General features: G+C 41.5%; 1 protein-coding gene and 1 long non-coding RNA gene across 3 annotated transcripts in view; one reads left to right on the top strand and one right to left on the bottom strand.

Annotated features, from left to right (window-relative positions):
* The window catches only part of Sh3rf1 (SH3 domain containing ring finger 1), a 136511-nt gene that overhangs the window by 105660 nt on the left and 9708 nt on the right, over positions 1–21143 (bottom strand). The window lies entirely within an intron of this gene.
* Positions 19697–20600, top strand: LOC125339540. The gene is made up of 2 exons (XR_007208555.1): positions 19697–19861; positions 20081–20600. It is a non-coding gene; the product is annotated as an uncharacterized LOC125339540 (long non-coding RNA).

Here is a 21143-nt window from a genome sequence, read left to right on the forward strand (position 1 = left end):
CCATATACTGGTGCTGTCACTACAAGATGTTACTTCACCCCTCAATGATATTTCTATGGCCCTTGATATGACAAAGTTGTTCCCTCTGACACGTGCCTCAGATACCTGCCATGAACTTCCCTACATTTACAGCTACAAGGTGGTCTCAGGGGCCCAGCTACCCGGATTCTAGCTGTGCTACACTACAAATAGGATTCTTACTCTGCACACATGATGGGCCTGCACCTTCAGACCCCTTGTAAATGGTACTTAACTTGTGTCAGACAAGGAAGTGTGAGAAGCAAAATGGGGTACTTGCAGATAGACTTCAAATCAAAGCTCACCTTGCTACTGCTGGCTCCATTCCTGGGGGTGAGTTTGCTGTGCTGCCTTTGTCTGCGTGGGTCAGAGTGAGCACAGTCCCCAGGACAGCATTCTGAGTGAGACATGAGCCTCTCACACTTCAAGGCTGTCTGCTACTTTATCACAACCTAGACTTTGACCTTGAACTAGGGACTTAACCTCCCAGGCTCTGTTCCTTCACCTGTAAAATAGCCATGGTAGTAGCCACTATCTCTAAGTGTCATGTTAAGAATTAAACAAGCTAGTGGACATATGCCAAGCACCCAGAACGCTGCATGGTGCATAGTAAGAACTGGTGTTGCTCCCTAAATATTCTCATGCAAGCTAACTCATTCATATTATCACTGTGGTCCCTCCCAGGCATCTACAATTTGAGCAGTGGCTATATAGGTCTACATACTGCTTCTAAATGGCTTATTAGTACCAAAATAAAATTCTAAATATGCAAACACAAAAACTAACATATAGTTGACAGACTGGTATAGCAGCATCAATAATAAAACCCAGGATTAGGGCTGGGGATATAGCCTAGTGGCAAGAGTGCCTGCCTCGGATACACGAGGCCCTAGGTTCGATTCCCCAGCACCACATATACAGAAAACGGCCAGAAGCGGCGCTGTGGCTCAAGTGGCAGAGTGCTAGCCTTGAGCGGGAAGAAGCCAGGGACAGTGCTCAGGCCCTGAGTCCAAGGCCCAGGACTGGCCAAAAAAAACAAAAAAAACAAAACAAAAATAAAACCCAGGATTATTTTCTGCTATAAAGTAACATGAGCAGGGAAAAATATAAATTTAAAAAAAATCTTGAGCTGGGCACTGGTGGCTTACACCTGTAATCCTAGCTACTCAGGAGGCTGAGATCTGAGAATCACAGTTCAAAGGCAACCCAGGTAGGAAAGTCCCCATGAGGCTCTTATCTCGGATGAACTACTCAGAAAAAGCTGAAAGTGGTGCTATGGCTCAAGTGGTAGAGTACTTGAGAAAAGAAGCTTAGGGACAGCACCCAAGACCTGGGTTCAAGCCCCAGGACTAGCAACCAAAAAAAAAAAAAAAAAAAAGCAACCAAAAAACTTGGAAGTAGAAGAGAAATGATTGTTATTTAACTGACCTAACTTTTGCTTCCCATTCTCTGCACACACACACACACACACACACACACACACACACACACACTTCCTTCTCAATGAACAGACTAAACTCACCAGCCAAACAGAAAGAGATTCAACAGAAAGAGCCAAAAAAATGTGGTGCCAACTGGCTGGATGGTGTGCCCAGTAATGTCTATGATAAAGCCCGCCTCTGACATCTAGTAACCAGAACTACAATGAGCAGAAGACGGGTGACAGCCATGAACAATCTGGCTTGAACATCTCTGCACACATGATCATGGAGACCGGATTGGGACAAAGGCCAGACTGAGAATCCTGCAACATTTTAAAGGGCACACTCTTCCAAAAGCGATTTTTGTTTTTTTAACCCAGTAGTTTCTTATTCACTTGAGAAAAGACAAAAACTTAGTTCCAGAGAGGAAACGGTATAAGTACCTGCAAAGTGGCTGGCCACCTCAACTACCAGCATGCTAAAAATACACACTTCTCAAGTGTTTATTAGATATAGTTTTGGTGGAGGAAACAAAGATTTTTCTGAAAGATGGAAAAAAGAGCTGAACTTACTGAGAACATCCTATAGTATTAAACAGAAAGGAAAAACAAAAAAAACCTATTCAGGGGGCTGGTGTAGTAAGACATGTGAGAGGATTTTTGTGTGGTTGTAAATGTAGATTTGGATCTTAAGACCCTGAAGGTGATACTATAAGAAATGGCATCTCAGGCTGGGAATGTGGCCTAATGGTAGAGTGCTTGCCTTGCATACATGAAACCCTGGGTTCAATTCCTCCACACCACATATAAAAAAAAAAAAAAAAAAAAAAGAATTTTTTAAGAGAGTATATCAAGACCAGAGGAATAAGAACACACTGAACTATAAAACTGGATATACGTTACTGATAAGGAATTAGTAGTAAGACTGAGAGAGACTATAGTTTAGACTGTATAATCAAACTAGAAGCAAGAACTGAGCCTTTCAAGCTTCAGCGTTCACAAGGATCAGGCTAACACAGTCGAGGGAGAGTCTTCCCCAACCCACACTGTCTTCTCCTCTTACTCATTTTTCCTCTGCACTGACTCCTTCACTCCGTGTGTTGCTGTCACTCCTCAGCTGTCTTGCTATAGTCCAAATGGAAGCCAATCTCTCTTTGCTACCACCATACTCTAATGGCAAGAGTAGACTTCGGCAGAGTCAGCTTTACCCCTTTACCAACTGTTTTTCTGTTCACATCTCTAAGCTTGGTCAGAAATGGGAGAGCAAGTCTGAGCCTTCCCTGGTAAAACTCAGCAGTGAGTGTACAGAGGTGGGAAGCCACAAAGTGCCACGGGCACATGAACAAATGAAGAGAAAACGCGGGCATCATCTATGCCTTAAGGAAAAAGAACACTGAGCTACCATCAATGCCTGCAACCCTCCCAGTTTGCCAATAGCATGACTGACGGATGTTGTTTACATGTCTGTGCTCTTGCATGTCTGTGTTCCTGAACATGTCTGTCCTGGCAGAACAGAGAATCACATGGTTCAGCCCAGGCAGGAAAGTCTACAAGACACTTATCTCCAAATTACAACCAAAAAGCCAGAAGTAGAGGTGTGGCTCAAGTGGTAGAGCCCTAGCCATGAAATAATAATAATAATAATAATAATAATAATAATAATAGACTCAGGTCCCAAGTTCCTGAGTTCAATCCCCCATAGCACAAAATAATCATCTCTGAGAAGTCAGTCATTGTCTCCTTAAATTCAGCACAACCTGGCCAACCATCCAGCCAGGACTTTCTCCTTAACAACACCTAGCTGCTAAATAAAACTACCATAACCCTGTCCACTTAGGGAGTGAACACTGCACTATGAAAGTGAGCTGGCTGTAAACACAGGGTTTGCTACAAAAGTCTTAGGTTTTGTTTTGTTCTTTCTTTTGTTTTGCACTAACACTGGGGCTTGAACTCAGGGCTTAAGCTCTGTCCTTTAGTTTTTTTGTTCAAGGCTGGCACTGTACCACTTGAGCCACACCTCTACTTCCAGCTTTTTGCTGGTAGATAAGAGGCTCTTGCATTTGTCTACTCCAGCTGGCTTCGAACCTTGACCCTCAGACCTCAGCCTCCTGAGTAGCTAATATCAGGGCATGAGCCACTAGCACTCAACGTTACACAAGTCTTAACATTCTCTTCTTCCTCCTTCCCCCTCTTACCAACCCCGCCTCCCATTACTTCAAAAGCAGCATTTGCAGCTTGAAGCCTCTCCTTTTTTTCTTTCTTGTTGGTTTTGAGACTATCTAGCTATCTCAGACAGAGAGATAAACAACTTCAAAGCTGTTTTCCTCTCCTGTCATTTTCCAGTCCAAAAAAAAAAAGATGGCTTCACCGCTCTGTACTGTCCTTGGACGGTTCTTGAACACACTGGAACATACTGGCCACATTTGGCTCATTTAAGTAATGCTTCATCAATCTTTTTTCTTATTTACTTCCCTCTTCAACTTGGAATTTTTTGCCTTTTTTATAACCACATGTGGGCGGATGTTTCTGCCAAGATTGTGCCAACAAGCCTGGTTATAAATCTACCTACTTTGTGTAAGGGGGATGGTTTTGTTACCATCCATATCTCTATTAAAATATAAAGGATATGGAGAAGACCAGGTGCCCAGCAACACACAGGGCGGGGGGGAAAGTGATAATGAGAAGTTAATGAAGTGAGCTCTGAACTACCAGGGCTGCGCAGAAAACAAGACTTCTGTGAACGAGCCTCTGCTATTCACTCCATGTGCATCTGGGTTTTTATTAAAAATAAGTGTGTACAGTTACCTTTTTTTTAATCTAAGACTTCTCTGGAATAATTAAAAAGCAGAGTTTGAAATGTCAAACATTGAGCCCTTCCTTCTTTACTAACAACTTCAGATATTTCTGTCTTAATGAAAAGGAGTACAGTACTTCAAAGAATAGTCAAAATAACTGCGATTAACTTACAAATAACAACACAACTAAGAACAACTGTGAGAATTGCAAAGTACAAACTATCAAAGTAGACACCAGAACACCCAAGTGTGCAATCATTAGACTACTGCTGAGGATACTGCCTTTTTTGAAAGCCAATTAAAACTTCTCAAGGTGTTTTATAATAAACTCAGCTTTCCTTATCAAAGGAAGTAGTTTGAGCCAGTGACTCACACCTGTAATCCTAACTATTCAGAGACTGAGATCTGAGGATCCTGGATAGAGGCCAACCAGGACAAATAAAGAGATTTTTATCACCAGTTAAGCGGGGGAGGGGTGCGGGAATGGACAGAAGTGGAGGTGTGGTACAAGTGGATGAGCACCAGCCTTGAGTGGAAAAGCCAAGCAAAAAGGTCCTGAGTTCAAGTCTCAGTACTTGCTCATGCACATGCGCACATGTGCATACACAAAGAGAAGAGAAAAAAACTACAAGAAATAGAAGAGAAAAGAAAGAAGCAAAGAAAACAGAGGAGAATGAAATGTCTTTCTAAAAGCACAGGCTGAGCCTTTATAGGAACGCTATTTGAATAACCTGACCTTGTAGAATGGGAATTGAGAGACACACTGAACTTAAAGTTCGTGAGCTTATTTTTTTTTCCTCCCAAGCTTGGAAAAGTCAAGTTTTCCCACTATGCTGGCCCTTACAGCCAGACCACTATGTTTGTCACCAGTTAAGTTAAAGGCAGAAGCACAGCCTTAAAAATATGAAAGCTCCAGATGTTAGTGGCTCATGCCTATAATCCTAGCTACTCAGGAGGCCTGAGATCTGAGGATCCCAGTTCATAGCCAGCCCAGGCAGGAATGTCATGAGACTCTTATCTCCAATCACACACACACACAAAGCTGGAGACTGGATCTGTGATTCAACTGGTAGAGCACTAACCTTGATCAAAAAAGCTCAGGGACAGTACCAAGGACTTGAGTCCAAGGATTGGCAAGAAATAAAAAATTAAAATTATGCACGTGTATGTATAATAAAAGTTTCAGATATTTGAATGTTTTACTTACATTTTGAATAAAAACTGAAAATTCTATAGATGAGCAATGTTCTATGTCAAAGCACATTATAAATAGGATCCTTTGGAGGGAAAAGAAGACTCTATAAATTCTTAATCAAATCTTTTTCTTTGTCAATCTAAAACATATATTCACAGGAGTCAACTATAATATGATAACATAATATATATGACATATAATATAATATATAATATATATGACATATATAATGTAATAATGATCCCCTTTCATTCTTTTCCAAAGGAGAAACTATCTAAGTTCATGTGTCATTAATGCCATCTATACTTGAACCATAAACAAAACTATTTTGTCTCCCAAACATAGATACCTTACTTGTCCATTGGCTTCTGTTCATAATCTCTTCCTATCAAGCAGTATTTTTGAATGAAAGATTTCCCTAATGATAGCCAGAGGAGGGCAATTTGAATCCTTAAATGCAAATATCTTAACAGACAACATTTGCACATGCAAACTGGAAGTGTTTTTCCCCAAACTTGAATGTACACAATAATCTCCTAGGGAACTGATTCAAAATGAAGACTTCAGGGTTGGGAATGTGGTTTATTGGTAGAGTGCTTGCCTAGCATACATGAAGCCCTGGGTTCAATTCTTCAATACCACATAAACAGAAAAAGCCAAAAGTGCTTGGCTCAAGTGGTAAGAGTGCTAGCCTTGAGCAAAAAGAAGTCAGGGACAGTGTCCAGGCCCTGAGTTCAGGCCCCAGTACAGGCAAACAAATAAATAAATAAAAGACTTCAGGGTCCCAGGTCCAGGAAACTGGCTTTGGTGGATCTGGGTGAAACCAGGAATATATTAAATGTGGATTTTAGCTCCCAAATGTCTACCACAAGTGAACCTCAGACCAGCCTTTGAGAAACAGCACGAAGGGGAAGCGGACTCATCCCTGAGGTCCAGTCTACAAGTCCCTTCTCCCGTCCTCTACATGCTTCTTTCATGTATTTCACCGGGCAGTTTTTAAACAATTCCTCATCGGATTACTGGGCTGCAAAGGAAATTTTTTGCCATGTTATTCTTCCTTATACAATTACAGAATCACAATGCCAACAAAAGGCAAAGTACACAGGAAGGGAAAACTAAAAGACTGGGGGCTCTAAGGACCTGGACGGGGCGGTGATCATTCCAGGCTAATTCTCTCATTACAATCTTTAAATAATATTTAAGCACTCCCCTGACTGTTAATTTTGTTATCTCCATTCTCCAGTTACCTCATCCATGCTATGAAGTGAGATGATTTCTGAAATTCCAATCAGTCCTCAGCAGCCTTTTCCCCTGCATTTTCACGAAGCTTTGCCTTCTGTGGCTGTCTTCCTAGTTGAACTTTTTCAGAGTCAGAACTCTTTATTAATTCTATTTATCTCATCACTTCTCATAAGAGGACTTAAAACAAAACAATGGAAAATTTCCACCTAGCGACAAATACAATTTGTCACAATGACCACAGTCAACTTGGTAATTTGAAGTCCCAAATTCAGATCTCTTTACTTAAATCACGGCAGCCATGGCAGGCTACCCTGGAGTTGCCAAAGTCAATATGTTAAGTCTGTCTCTAGGGCAACAGACTAAAGAGTAGTAAATGAGGTTTGGAACTGCATTCCTGTTCATTTCAGATTTAACAACAGGCTGCTACACGCTCCCATTATCCTCTGCCCATCCCTTTGTCTGATCTCAAAATTACATGGAGTGATTCTTCAGGGTTGTTGTTCTACCATGTTTTAAGACCTGTTACTTCCATTTTTGTCGCTCTTCTCACAACACACTATTTTTAATCTTTACTACCAAGGCCTTGTTTTTATTTGCCAACCCCTACACAAACACACACATGTCCCTGCAGCCTTGCCAGCATTTGCAGTGTTGTTGGTTTTTTTTTTTTTCTTTTTTCCATGCGAACTGAGGATTGGAAGTGTTCAGGGGCTTAATTAAAAATCTGCTCCTCTCCACACAATGGACCAGGGCTGATTCAGTAAGTACTTCCTGCTGCTTTTGTAAAGATTCTTCCCAGATTTTCTTTCTTTCTTTCTTTCGTTTTAAGCCACTATACAGATGATCCTTTCTACCCATTTCTAGATCTGGACAATACATCTTTTTTTGTGGACTCAAGAACACGTTACATACCCAATGCCAGAATGTCAATCAATCTAAACTGAGCTACACCATAAGAGAATCATTTAAATTCAACTAGTGACTACCCCAAGAGAAATCACTCACAAAACCCAGTGTCTTGACTAGTCAAAATACATATGGGATATTTAAGGCAATCCTGATACGTGAAGGTCTGATAAAATAATTCAGAGGATAAAAATAATGATACTTTTAGGCTGTACATGTAATAACTGAGACCAGTGAAATCCAACAGCATTGAGCTTTTCTAACTTTAAGTTTCCCAGTTATTATTATAACCTGTGGATTCCTTTAGTATTATAAATTGTACTGTTAATGTTTTGCTAATGAAAAACAAAAAGCATAGTATATAAAGCTCTATGTATAGAGGTAAAATTACAAAATTATATGATAAACTAAAAATATGAGACATCAGTTTTGAGAATATGGGTTACATGTTCAGGGAGATAGCTTGAAGTACCGAGATAAATACATTACTAAACCTCATCAGATTCTGTATACAGATTTCCAATCCACAGCCACAAATATCTGCTCAAGTAATACATCCATCCTGTTATCTTCTAAACTCAAATTGTAAACCAGTCTAGACTTTAAAAGAATTTGCTGGTATTTACCAAATGAAAAAAGTATCCTATTCTAGAAAAAAATAAAAGAAGAATCTCAAACTAATCAAGCACAATTTTTTAAAGTTCCATACTGGGGCCTGAACTCAGGGCCTGGGCACTGTCCCTGAACTTTTGTGCTCTAGTACTTGAGCCACAGCTCTGCTTCGGGCTTTCTGGTAGTTAACTAGAGATAAGAGTCTGGCAGACTTTCCTGCCTGGGCTGGCTTCACACTGTAGTCCTCAGATCTCAGACTTCTAAGTAGCTAGGATTGCAAGCGTGAGCCACTGGAGCCAAATACAACTTTAACAGGCTAGGAAGTAAACTGGATGAATCTCCTGCCAGCAAAGCCACTTAGAATGAAGCCTTGTCTATGGAGGAAATATGAAGATTCTAATGAGTGTCACATTAGCCATAGTAACTAATACTCTACATAATCAAATGCTCATGTTTCACATTTCAAGCTCATAACTATTTCTATAAATATCCCAAATCCACAGTATTTTGATAGCACACAAGTGAAGTAAGCTTATGTTTTCTATTGTGATGAGTAATAACAGTACAAAAACAAATCTCAACTGGCCTAACTCTCTTCTGCATCCTACATCTACCTATTAAGACACAGTCTAGTACAAATAAAACAGCGAGATTCTGCTAAAAGTATTATGGCCAGAAATATAACAAATGTAGCTGAAAGAAAAAGCAAAATCACTGTGGTAGGTCAGTCATAAAGACTGTAGTCTTGTAACTGCAGGATATCCTATAAAATGAACATGTAATTTGTAAATCATTGTAATGCTACGGGAAAGGAAAGGAAGCGCAATAGGGGAGTATTTGTATAAAACTACCTTCAACAGTGTCTTCCAATAAAACCCAATGTGCTGGAGAAAAGGGAGGGGAGACTCACATTCGTTTTGTTAATGAAAAGCAGGCAAAACAATCAATGGACACCTGTGTCCATTCACTTGTGCAAACATCAACTGCTTATGTCTGAAAGGAAAACAATCTGTCAAGAATGTCACATCCATTGTAAGCTGCACTGAGTAAAGCCCTTATAGGTATGGAGCGACTATAGAGGCCCCTAAGGGCCCAGGTGCCTGAAACTGGCCAAGTCTTTTGTTAGAAGGAGATGTTGCTAAGCAAGACGTCAATCACACAAGTTTTACTTTGGAACCTGGGTTATTTTATAAAAAGTGCACATATGTGTGTATGTATGTAAAAAAGACAGTTTACTCCAAATTGGAGCAGGAGATAGATATTTCATGAAGCACTCAGCTTTCCAAAGAATAAGAATTCTGCTCCTTCCTCCTCAAAAAAAAGGTTAGAGGACAGAGATTTCTCCAGCACAGGCACCCTTGTAGGAACGGATATGGTCACTGAAACATCAGTCTCTAGCTAGGAATATACACAATCATGGTTGCCAGCACCCTGTCACTTTGTTCTGCCCCCCACCCCAGACTTTGAAGAGGTCAATGCATAATGGCCAAAAGATTCTCTACGTGCTGAAAGGAGACAGTAGAGAGAGATGGGCAGGCTGAGGGTGTGATTATCTATTTAGGCACGCGACTGTATTTTAAACATGATTAGGCTAATTGCCTCCCAATCTTAGCGGATGCATCTGCTCATGCAATTAATTACAACTGATTTTTTTAAAGCCCTGTTTGGAAGCCTTTGTTCCTCACTTCCTACAAATCAAATTAGCAAGCAACAAATTTGATTTTTTTTAACTTTTTCTTTTGAAAGACACAAACTTATATTAACTGGGTCTGATCCATTAAGAGAACTCATTTCACTAGCAATTATTTTACTGTGACACTAAAAGTCTGTTCAATTTTTTCTATCTACTCCCTGGTAAATATGACAGTCCTACAAAAGATTGCACTAGAAAAACAAATAATCTCTCCATCTAAAAATGGTATAAAGTGCCACTTTGCGGGAAAATGAAAAACATACTATTAAAAAAAACTTTTGCAAGGTTCAAGTGGCTCAGACCTATAATCCTAGCTACTCAGGGGGCTGAGATCTAAAGATCATAGTTCAAAGTCAGCCCAGGCAGGAAAGTCCATGAGACTCTTATCTCCAATTATCCACCAGGAAACCAGAAGTGGAGCAGTAGTTCAAAGTGGTAGAGCACCAGCCTTGAGAACAAGAGCTCAGAGACAGCACACAGGCCCCAATTTCAAGTCCCATGACTGACAAAAGGTTTGTGGTTTGTTTTTTTTAATGTAACTGCATTTGTGTTATGTACATTATTCTCCATTGCTTGTCATCCATGAATCAAAAAATGCTTAAGGACTTTTAGCCACATACAATAGAGATATCTGCACACTCATTTTTTTGTAGCAATACTCAAAATAACTAAGCTATGGAATCAGCCTAGGTGCCCAACATGAAATGGAAGGAAAGGACAGGAAGGAGAGAGAAGAAAAAGCAAGCCAAGAACTAAGATGAGGGAATGAGAAAATATGTGTGCTAATCAGGAGAGCAGATGCATTAGCTCAGGGAGGATGAAACTGGGAGGATTGCCCAGGCAGAAAAGTCCACCAGAGTCGATCGTAATGGTAAGAAACCCGGCCATAGTAGCATGTGCCTGTCAACCAAGCCACAATGGGAAGAGAAAATTGGGCAGACCATAGTCCAGGCACATAGCAGGCAGGAAGCAAGACCCTACCTCAAAAGCAGCCATTGAAAAACGGGCTGGAGGCACAGCTTAGTGCCTGTCAAGTACAAGGCCTGAGTTCAAACCCCAAGTACCACAAAAAGGAGGCGGGAAGGGAGGTAGGGAGAGAGGGGAGACAGAAGAAGGAGAGAGAAGAGAGAGAGAGAGAGAGAGGGTCCAGAACTTGAGATCCAAGCCTGAGAAGAACATGATACTCCTGAAAAGGAATATCACTTTGAGCTGATACAGATGGAACAAAAACAGAAAGGCCAATCCGCCCGCGGAGACCAACCTGTTTCCCGAGGCTGGGCTCCTAGTGCTCACCTATAGGTGTCTGTTACTATCTCCATGAGGACACCAAGAGCTCCTCCTCCCCCTGAGCTCACCGTGACCTCACAGAAACTGCTTATTGTTGTTTCTGGTGATTCCCCAATCCACAGTTCATATGGGTCTCTCCCAAACTCCATGTGTTGCTGATATGATGGTGGGGGCTTAGGCAGTAAGGGCTCCTTCCCTTAGGAAGGAGATTAAAGCCCTAATAAAATAAAAGAGGCTTCACAAAGCATTACACTAGCTTGCTTGGAAAAGTTGAGGAAAATCCATAGACTCAAGTACAATAACTGGCTAGTCAGATGACTGCAGACACAGTTACGATAGCCCAGACAGGGAGATTTCCCAGAGTTTCACATATAATACATACATATATACATACATGTGTGTATCATGCATGTATACATGTGTGTTCTATATTGTATATGTACATATTTGTATATGTGTATATAAATACCGTGTGCACAGTAATATTACATAAGAATACTCATTTCTGACAATCACCAGGCTCCGGACACTCAAAAAAAATCAAGCCACAATGCAGTTGTATTCTTTTGCAAAGAGGAAAATAAAATAACTGCAGGCCAACTTGACTCCACACTACATCGTAGGAGAAAATATGCTCCAGTCACGACACAGCCAAGATTAATAAGTGTTTCCACCCACAGCTTACACCGTTTTAGGTGCAGAAAACAATGTCACTTCTCTTCCCAAGAATATGTGAAGCATGAAAGTTTGCAGAAATACATGAACAAAAGCGTTCCTTTCCATGCTCTGATTATCTAGTGTTCCGGGTAGCTTTAAAAGTACAGGAGCTGAATTACACCAACGCCATCAGTTCCAAAGGATTTGTATTCCTTTCCAAGAGCTAAAAACAGAGCTGCGCGATACTCTGAAATCACGTTGCTCATCTCTCGGGTTGAAAGGGAATGCTCATGGCAAGACTATTTGCTTAAGTCATTTTTTAATTATCTTCACAAAACAACAATACAGAGTAAAATGTCAAGTAAGCAAGACATGACACATCCTCTCCAAAGACTCACAATCCAACTGCAACATCTCAGTGATTAATCAGCATCCTCCTGCTTGTCACCTTCTTCAACATGAGGCTTGCAGAATAATTAATACCAAGTTGGGGTGGCTCATGCCTGTAATCCTAACTTACTCAGAAGGCTGAGACTATGAGGATCTGAGTTCTCAGCCAGCAGTTTAAAAAAAAAAATGGAAGCAAAGCTGCAGCTCAAGTGACAGAGCTCCAGCCTTAAGTGAAACAGCTAAGGGACAGCGCTTGGTCCCGAAATTCAAGCCCCAGAAGCAGCACAAAAATAACACTAATATGCATCAAGTAAAACACATGCCATTTGAAAGTTTAACAGATTTTCCTTGAAACTTGAGGCAGTGTTCTAAATATTAAGGGTCCAGGCAACAAGGCCCCAAGTCAAAGCTCTCATACAGCCTAATATGTAGAGGAGACCGCGAATGAATACATGTATAGTATCATTTTAGACAAACATAAGCACCACAAAGAAAAGGAAAAGCAAAGTGGGGTGGGGGCTAGAAGATGAACAGAAGAGGAAAGGGCTTTCTTGGAAATGGTGATCAGAAATGACTTTTGGTAGGAAGTCATATTAAAGAAGAGGTGAAAGACAAGATAAAGGAGCGGGACAAAGATCAGGTGCAAAGACCGCAGGCTCTCTCCAGCTCCAGCCAGAACGCCTGTAAGGCTGAGAGTAGAGCAGCTAAGTAGGAGGGTAAAGCAGAGGCAAAGGCAGAGCTTGGTTTTATTCCATAGGTGTAATGGGCTATGGTAAGTCTTTGAGCGAGAAAGTAACAAAGTAAAGCTCGGTGAGGTGGTGCATGCCTATAGTCCCAACTACGTAAGAGTCACACATGGAACAAAACTGGTTAGGAGGCTGTTTCAATGTGTACAGCTTCATTTGGTCTTCTCTAATGTCTTCACCCTGTAGGTTTCATGAAGTTGAGAGAGGTAAGGAGATACATTTAAATTTCCAATCTAATGTCAGGTACGGATGGCTCATGACTGTAATAGCTACTCAAGAGGCTGAGAGCAGGGTCACTGTCAAAAGCCAACCTGAGCAGATAAATCCAAGAGACTCATGTCCAATTAGCTAGCAAGAAGCCGGAAGTGGGGGTGTGGCTCAAGTGGAAGAAAACCCAAATGAAAACAGAAGACCCTGAGTTTAAGCTCCAGAATCAGCACATCACACACACACACACACACACACACACATACACACACATATCAATCTAGGTATAAGGCACACTTATACACTCTATAATACACATTCCTCTCAGTGGCTTCATTAGCCAGAATAACTAAAAACAACTGTTTTATATATATAATCTCAGTCAAACACCCTTAAAAATCAAGCACGGAACCAAAAGACCATCCTCACTACTTTTATTAGAGCTACATGAAAAGTCAGAGTGAATAGTTCTTTTGTTCTCCAAGAGGCTATTGGAAAAACAGAAGCTTGCTGTCTTTTCCTGTCAATTCAGAGTCTACAAAAAAACCTCTGGGATAGGCATCATTGTCCTTCCAAAGCTTTTAATGGACAGGTAAACTTAAGCCTTACTTTAAGGACTATGAGAAATAGAGTGCTAGAGGACATACACACACACACACACACACACACACACACACACACACACACACACACATCCTTTAAGAAAAGGCACAGTGACCTCACCTACCAGGAATGCCTCAGTGACAAGGAACAAAGGTGGCTTCCTTCTTAAAGAAACCCAATCTGTCTCAGAAAACCCACTTCATTGCTTAATGATTTAGGGCCCTACGAGCTACCAGAAATGGTTCCATTCTTTCACTTCTGTTGTATTAACAAAACTGTTTGTCATTTCCCTCTTCAGTCACACATGAAAGAGAAGGCCTTGATAATCATCCATAGAAACTAGAATAGTTCTGATCGCCTTTGATCATCTGGGACGGAGTCAAGTGAATACACCCGCTTATCCGTCAGAGACTGGACACGCTGTGTACCTGCAGGAGTAAAGATGCTGGGGTGCTGTCCAAAGCCCCAAGAACCATCTAAGATGTGACAGGTAAAAGCTATAAAGTCATACAACAGGTCTCATGTAAAAGCGATGATGTTTTCATGTTTTAAACCATGTTGAGTTTTCTAGCTCATGAAACTTAACCACAGTGTCTTTTCTTAATGACAGCAGTGCAAACCTAGCTGAGCATAGAGAGAATCCATCCATGACTAACTAGACGTGACCAAAAGAACACAGAGGCGCTAAAAGCATAATGGCAGTTTGCTTTCAGGAACCATATACATACCATATTCTTACAATGTTTTCATAACCATTAAAAAAAATAATTCTGTACTGGATATCCATTAGTAGTGACATCTGTAATCCTAGCTACTTAGGAAGCTGAGATCTGAGAACCCAGCTTCCAAGCTAGGCTGGGCAGAAAAGTCCCTGGGACTCTTATCTCCACTTAAGCATCAAAAAGCCAGAAGTGAAGCTGGGCTCACACTTGAAATCCTAGCTACTCAGGAGGCTGGAAAGTCCATGAGACTCTTATCTCTAATTAATCACTGAAAAAGCTGGTAGTGGTGCTGTAGCTCACATGGTAGAGTGCTAGCCTTGAACAAAAGCTGCTTAGGGACAGGCAGAGGCCAAGAGTTCAAGGCCCAGGACTGAAGGGGTGGGGGGGAAAGATGAGCCAGAAGCAGAGCTGTGGCTCAAGTGGTAGAGTGCCAGCTTTGAGCAGAAAAATGCACAGGGAAGGCATGCAGCATTGAGTTCAAGTACCAATAGCAACACAAAAGGATGGGATCTGAGGGTCATGATTCAAGCCAGTCTGAGCAGGAAAGCCCGTGAGACTTTTATCATCAATTAAGACCCTCAAAATTTTGGAAATGGAGCTGTGGCTCAAGTGGTAGAGCAGTAGCCTAAGGGCCCAGACATGGTGCGCACACACACACGCACACCAATACACACACACACAATCAATTTCTAAATCAATTTTGACTCAACCCATCTTTGATCCATCCATTGTACTCTCTGGCTTAATATTCCAGTTTGTCTTAATAAATACTACGAAGAAATGATGACCTTTCAATCCAGGCTCAGAGCATACATATGTGTAAATGGACTGTGTATTCATAAGCAATGCACAAACTCTTTTCCTTTACATCCTAAATATCAACAGCAATCTCTGACCGTATGGCACCTCAACTAAATCTTTTTCAAGATAAGACTTTTATTTATTTGTTTGTTTATTTATTTTATTTATTTTGGTGCCAGTCCTGGGGCTTGGACTCAGGGCCTGAGCACTGACTAAGCCATATTCCCAGCCCCACCTCAACTAAATCTTAAACTGGCCACAGCCCAGTTACAAGATGGATGGTTCCAGCATGAAGCAGTCAAAGATAAGACCCCAACGATTCGTGAGGCGGACTCTCAGCCCAAATACCACTTAAACAGGCCTAGTTATATAGGTGAATTTACACAATAAATATTCACACAGAAGTCCTACTCTCTCTCTACACAAGACTCTTCCGTCATCGCAGACCTGGAAAACCCACAATGTGACACATTGCTAAAAGTCTCCAACCTTCCCAGCATGCTCCTCCCGGAGCTCTGCTACACTCTTTAATCCGTAATGAAAATGTCAGGGAGAGCTAGTGTTACTTATCTGTTGGTATCAGATAGCTTACTCTCCCAGGACAAGTAATAATAACTCAAGGTAATTCCCAGGCATATAGTTAAATAGTTGATAGATACATTAACAACCTAAGAGATTTCAGCCTCTTGCAGGTATGGCTCTACATAGCCCAGGGGGCCCTTGTCATGTTTTATATCATAGCTGGCTAGCTTATGATATGAGAATTGCAAGGAATCTCTGGGGACTAATTTATTCTTCTAACTGTCCTTTTTTTTTTCTTCCCCTTTTGCTGTTCCATTCCCAATGAATTTTCATTTAATTGTGAATGCATATGTCGCCTCTCCCGGGATTTCAAATGTGCCCTTCCTCGAAATGACTTTGTAGACAGAAGATCTGCACCCAAACAGAGGCCTTTATTAAATGTTTCCTTCTCATTCCAAAAGCAGATTTGTAAGCAAAGAAATCACAAGGTGTTTAGTAAATGCCATTATGACCACTGGATTGCTAATTCCCAAGAGGTTGATTTCGTGTTCTGCTTGGTCAGTATGAGCTATCTAGGGGACAGGAGATAAGGGGATGCATAGTTAACTTTCATAAGGCTTTTGACTCAACACAGAACATTTGCTTCCAGCAAGGTAGGAAAACATGATTTCTAGACCACCATGGTGGGTGTAGCACCAGTGTTTGAGGGGTCACCACCCTCGGCAGCACTCCTAGTCTGGATTCCATTCCACCCAGGTTTCATGAGTGTCTATGCAGCCTCTGAATGATACTTTCATTGCTGGCTTAAATGATAGCAAAATGAATGTGATTAAGTTCACTCAATATAGATGTATGGTTCAGCACACTCCCTTATGAAGCTATGAATGTGTCAAAACGGATCTAAAGACTTTGGAATGGGAGCAGTCCTCTACCAATTCTATCAAGAAGGACTTACTGCCTGGGTACCAGGGGCTCACAACTATAATCCTAGCTTCTCAGGAGGCTGAGACCTGGAAGATTACAGTTTGAAGCCAATCCAGGTAAAAAAGTCTATTAGATTCTATCTCTGACTGGTAAACGCTAGGCTGGAGAGTGGCTCAAGTGGTAGGGCACTCAGGAAAAAACCAAGGTGGTGGCACTGTGCCTCAAAATGGTAGAGTACTACCCTTGAGCAAAAGAGCTCAGGAACGGTGCCCAAGCCCTGAGTTCAGGCCCAATGACCAACTATATAAATAAATACCAAGCCAGCTCAGGGCTCTGAGTTCAAGCCCCAGTGCCAAAAAGAAAAAATACATAAATACTGAAATAAAAATAAAACAAGAGTTCTTAAAGTACTGTGTACTTGAATACTTTTTTCCATGACAAAGAACAGAGGGGCCTAGGATATTATTAGCTCAGAGATAGAGTACATCAGACACCCTAGGTTTAATCCCCAGATCAAAAAGTTTAGAAAGAATAGAAGAAAGATATAAAATACAAAAGACATGCCCCTGTCCTCAAATTCCTTTTTGGTACAGGGACAAAACTGAAACACAATTAGAGAATAATTAAATGCCTAATCGGGGCAGGGGACACTGGACTTGAGGCAATAAACAAGTTACAGATGTGTTTAAAACCAAGTAACCATCCAACTGCAAACATTTATTAAAGAAACAGCATCTAGACTGACATTTTTCAATTCCTGTTAATCGCTGCAAATTGGTGACACAGCCGTAAAGATTACAGAAGCAGCGGGAAGCCGCTTAATTGGAAAGGTGGTTAAAAAAAAAAAAAATGAACCACTGGCGATGGAAGAAAATTAAATTTCTGCAAAAGAGAACATGTGATGTCTAGGCAAAGAATGAATCAACAATGTAGGCGGTTATTTTTAAAGCCTGAAAACCCAAGGGCAGAAAAGCAAGCAATGTGCTCAGGAAGGGCATGTGACAGCCCAGCCACAACATGAGGCTCCTGTGTGGAGATTCCTCACCCCAAGACCCCTTCCCAACCTGAACCCAAGCAAGGTGAAGAAGAGGCGGACGAGTTCCAAGCTGAGGGACCAAAACAAGTAACAATGAGTCCCCAGAGGACACATAGAGGAAACACCGTTATCTAGTCCAGATAAAAGATGTCTAGGAAGGGGCTGGGGATATGGCCTAGTGGCAAGAGAGCTTGAGCTTGCCTTGTATACATGAGGCCCTGGGTTCGATTCCCCAGCACCACATATACAGAAAAAGGCCAGAAGTGGCTCTGTGGCTCAAGTGGCAGAGTGCTAGCCTTGAGCAAAAAGAAGCCACGGACAGTGCTCAGGCCCCAAGTCCAAGGCCCAGGACTAGCAAAAAAAAAAAAAAAAAAAGATGTCTAGGAAGAAGTCAGGGTTCTGGGTGGCCAACAAGACCAGGAAGAATAGAGAACAGGAAGCACTAGCATTCCTTTCAGATGGGACAGGAGGAAGGAGATTACATGGCAGCTATCTAGCTTATACAGAACTTCCTGGCTAGACTGCAAGTTACCACCGAGATTGTAAATATTCTTGTTAAGATATTTTTAAAATATTGTTGAAAACCACTGTCATGAAATGCTCACCTTACAAAATAGCAAGTAAATATTTAAACTATAAATATCTTATGAATATATATAAATTATATATAAATAATACTACATATATATACATTCATATGAGTGTGTATGCAAAGTTGAAGGACATTGAGGCTCTTCACTACTGCTACATTCCCAAAATTCAACAGAAAGTTATTAGCTAGATAAATTAGATAAATGGCACCCCCGACCCCAAACAAACACACACAGTTAACTTTACAATGTGACTCAAAGATCTAATTTCTAGAAAGAGAAAATGAAGGTACTGATATTTATCGAGCAACTACTGGGTCCTCAGTACTTCTGACTCCTCCACTCCTACAATGAAGTCAGAAAGTAGATGAGCATCATTTTACAAGAAGGCACATAGGGAAGAGGGGATAGCAATTCTCCCCGGTGCTAAATCCCTCGCCTTTACATTTTCTGTCCAGAAGGAAGCCCAGAGCAGCATTCAGAAGAAGTCAATTCCTCTGTGGTTCTGAACATCTTTGAAACGGCTGCGTATTCCTTGACATCTTCACTACACTCAATGAAACCCTCTTCTGTATCTGGGGCTCACCCAGGTTACCCTCAGCTACAGTTACCACATGGCCCTATTTGCCCCAGACAGTCCTGGCTTACTGCTCTCCATCCAAATCCTGAGTAGCATTGCTTTTCACCTCTATAGAGTGTCCAGTTCAGAGGATAAGTTACATGGTCACCACCTACCAAGCTCCTCACTACTGCCCCCTACAGGCTAATCGAACCCCAAAGCAACCTCAGTTACCCACCACCATAATCTGAACAAGTTCCCTAAATCCAAGTGTTGGTAACTTACTCCCCAACACAACAGCCTATTAAGATGGGACCTAAGTGATAGAATTTTAGACCCTATGGCAATATTACATAAGAACCAAATCTAGAAGGAACAGAGGTAAGTGACTGCAGGCTGAAGAGGCCAATCAAGCAAAGCAATCCCACCTAGAGCTGGATCCTAAAAGTCAGGCTCCATATATGGTCCTCCCTTCTCTGTTCTATCTCAACTAAACATGCAGATTATGGAATAGTTCATGTGAAGGTTCCCGGCAGGCACAGTGTGGCCTTCTAAGGAATAGCAGAGGTTGAAGCAGACATTGACTACTGCTGTCCGTGGTGGTTGACTGTGAAAGGCACAAGCAATCAAGATGATATTGAGATACCAACCTCACCCAGGTGCCAGTGGCTCACGCCTGTAATCCAAGCCACTCAAAAGGCTGAGATCTGAGAATCAAGGTTCAAAGTCAGCCTGGGCAGGAAAGTCCACAAGGCTCTTATCTCCAACTAACCATCCCAAAATGCCAGAAATGGAAGTAGCAGCCTTGAGCAAAAAAGTTCAGGGACCACAACCAGGCTCTGAGTTCAAAACCCAAGACACACACACACACACACACACAGATACCAATCTCAGATTGTTCAAACCAAGACATCATAACCTCGGTTTGTTTTAAAGGTTTACGTCGGCTGGGAATATAGCCTAGTGGCAAGAGTGCTTGCCTCCTACAGATAAGGCTCTCAGTTCGATTCCCCAGCACCACATATATGGAAAACGGCCAGAAGGGGCGCTGTGGCTCAGGTGGCAGAGTGCTAGCCTTGAGCGGGAAGAGACCAGGTACAGTGCTCAGGCCCTGAGGCCAAGCCCAGGACTGGCCAAAAAAAAAAAGAATTAAAGGTTTATGTCACAGCCTTTACTCAGGTAGTGGTATCTACAATTTTAAAGCTGCAAAAATGAACTTGGTGTATCAGGCAAACCTCATTTTATAAAAGAGAAAACAATACACAGAAGAAGGAAAAAATCTGGCCTAAAAAAAATCACAAAGCTAGGGCTAAAAGCCAGGTCAGCCCACTCTTGTCACCACATTGGAGAGGCTCAACTAAATACGTGTTCACACTTAAAGATTAGTCCTGACTGGATTAAGAAATACCTAGGAGATTAGGTATTCAATTGTTCTCTTGGTGTGTCTATGAGGTTTGTTTCCAGAGAGAATTAAACAGGGAAAGACTCCTCTCCAATGTGGGTGGCACCATCCCATAGGCGGGAGCCTGAGTGGAATACGAAGAGAAAATGGACAAAGCCCAATTACTGGCATGCACTCATTCTCTTCCACCTTCGTCCACTTCCTCACTGCTTCCTGGCCTCCAGGAGGTGAGCAGCCCTACCCATGATGGACTGGAACCTCTGAAAGTATGAGCTGAAATAAATCCTTCCTCCCTTATATTGTTAATGTGGGACATTCTTGTCACAGCACTAACAAGGCTAACGCACACCTCATACAACACTTGGTGTCAGATTTGGATCTTCTTGCAAGAGGTGATATGTAAACATTTTAAACTGTCACATTAACAGGGCCTTTCAACTAGTTCTTCAGTCCCAACAACATCACAGACTTCGTACAGCACTGTTAACACTTTTTTTTAAATACCTTCTCATATTCTGAACTGAGCAGAAAAGAAACGAGTGCTGATATCAGAACAGTGAAAGCATGAATGAAAATAATTAGATCAACCAAAAGGGAAAAAAGAAGTATCGTTTCATAAATTTCAGCTCCTCAATTGTGTTTAGCTGGGGGGGCAGGGAGTGAAAAAACAACTGGTGACTCATAATCCTAGCTACTCAGGAGGTTGAGGTCTGAGGATTATGGTTGCCACTATCAGAAGTCTCTGAAAATTTTAGAAAGGGGAGGAGGGTAGTGTTGAAGATACATACAGATGCTTCATGCTAAAAACTTTTGGGG

Source organism: Perognathus longimembris, chromosome 21, assembly GCF_023159225.1.
Source record: "Perognathus longimembris pacificus isolate PPM17 chromosome 21, ASM2315922v1, whole genome shotgun sequence".
Taxonomy (NCBI): domain Eukaryota; kingdom Metazoa; phylum Chordata; class Mammalia; order Rodentia; family Heteromyidae; genus Perognathus; species Perognathus longimembris.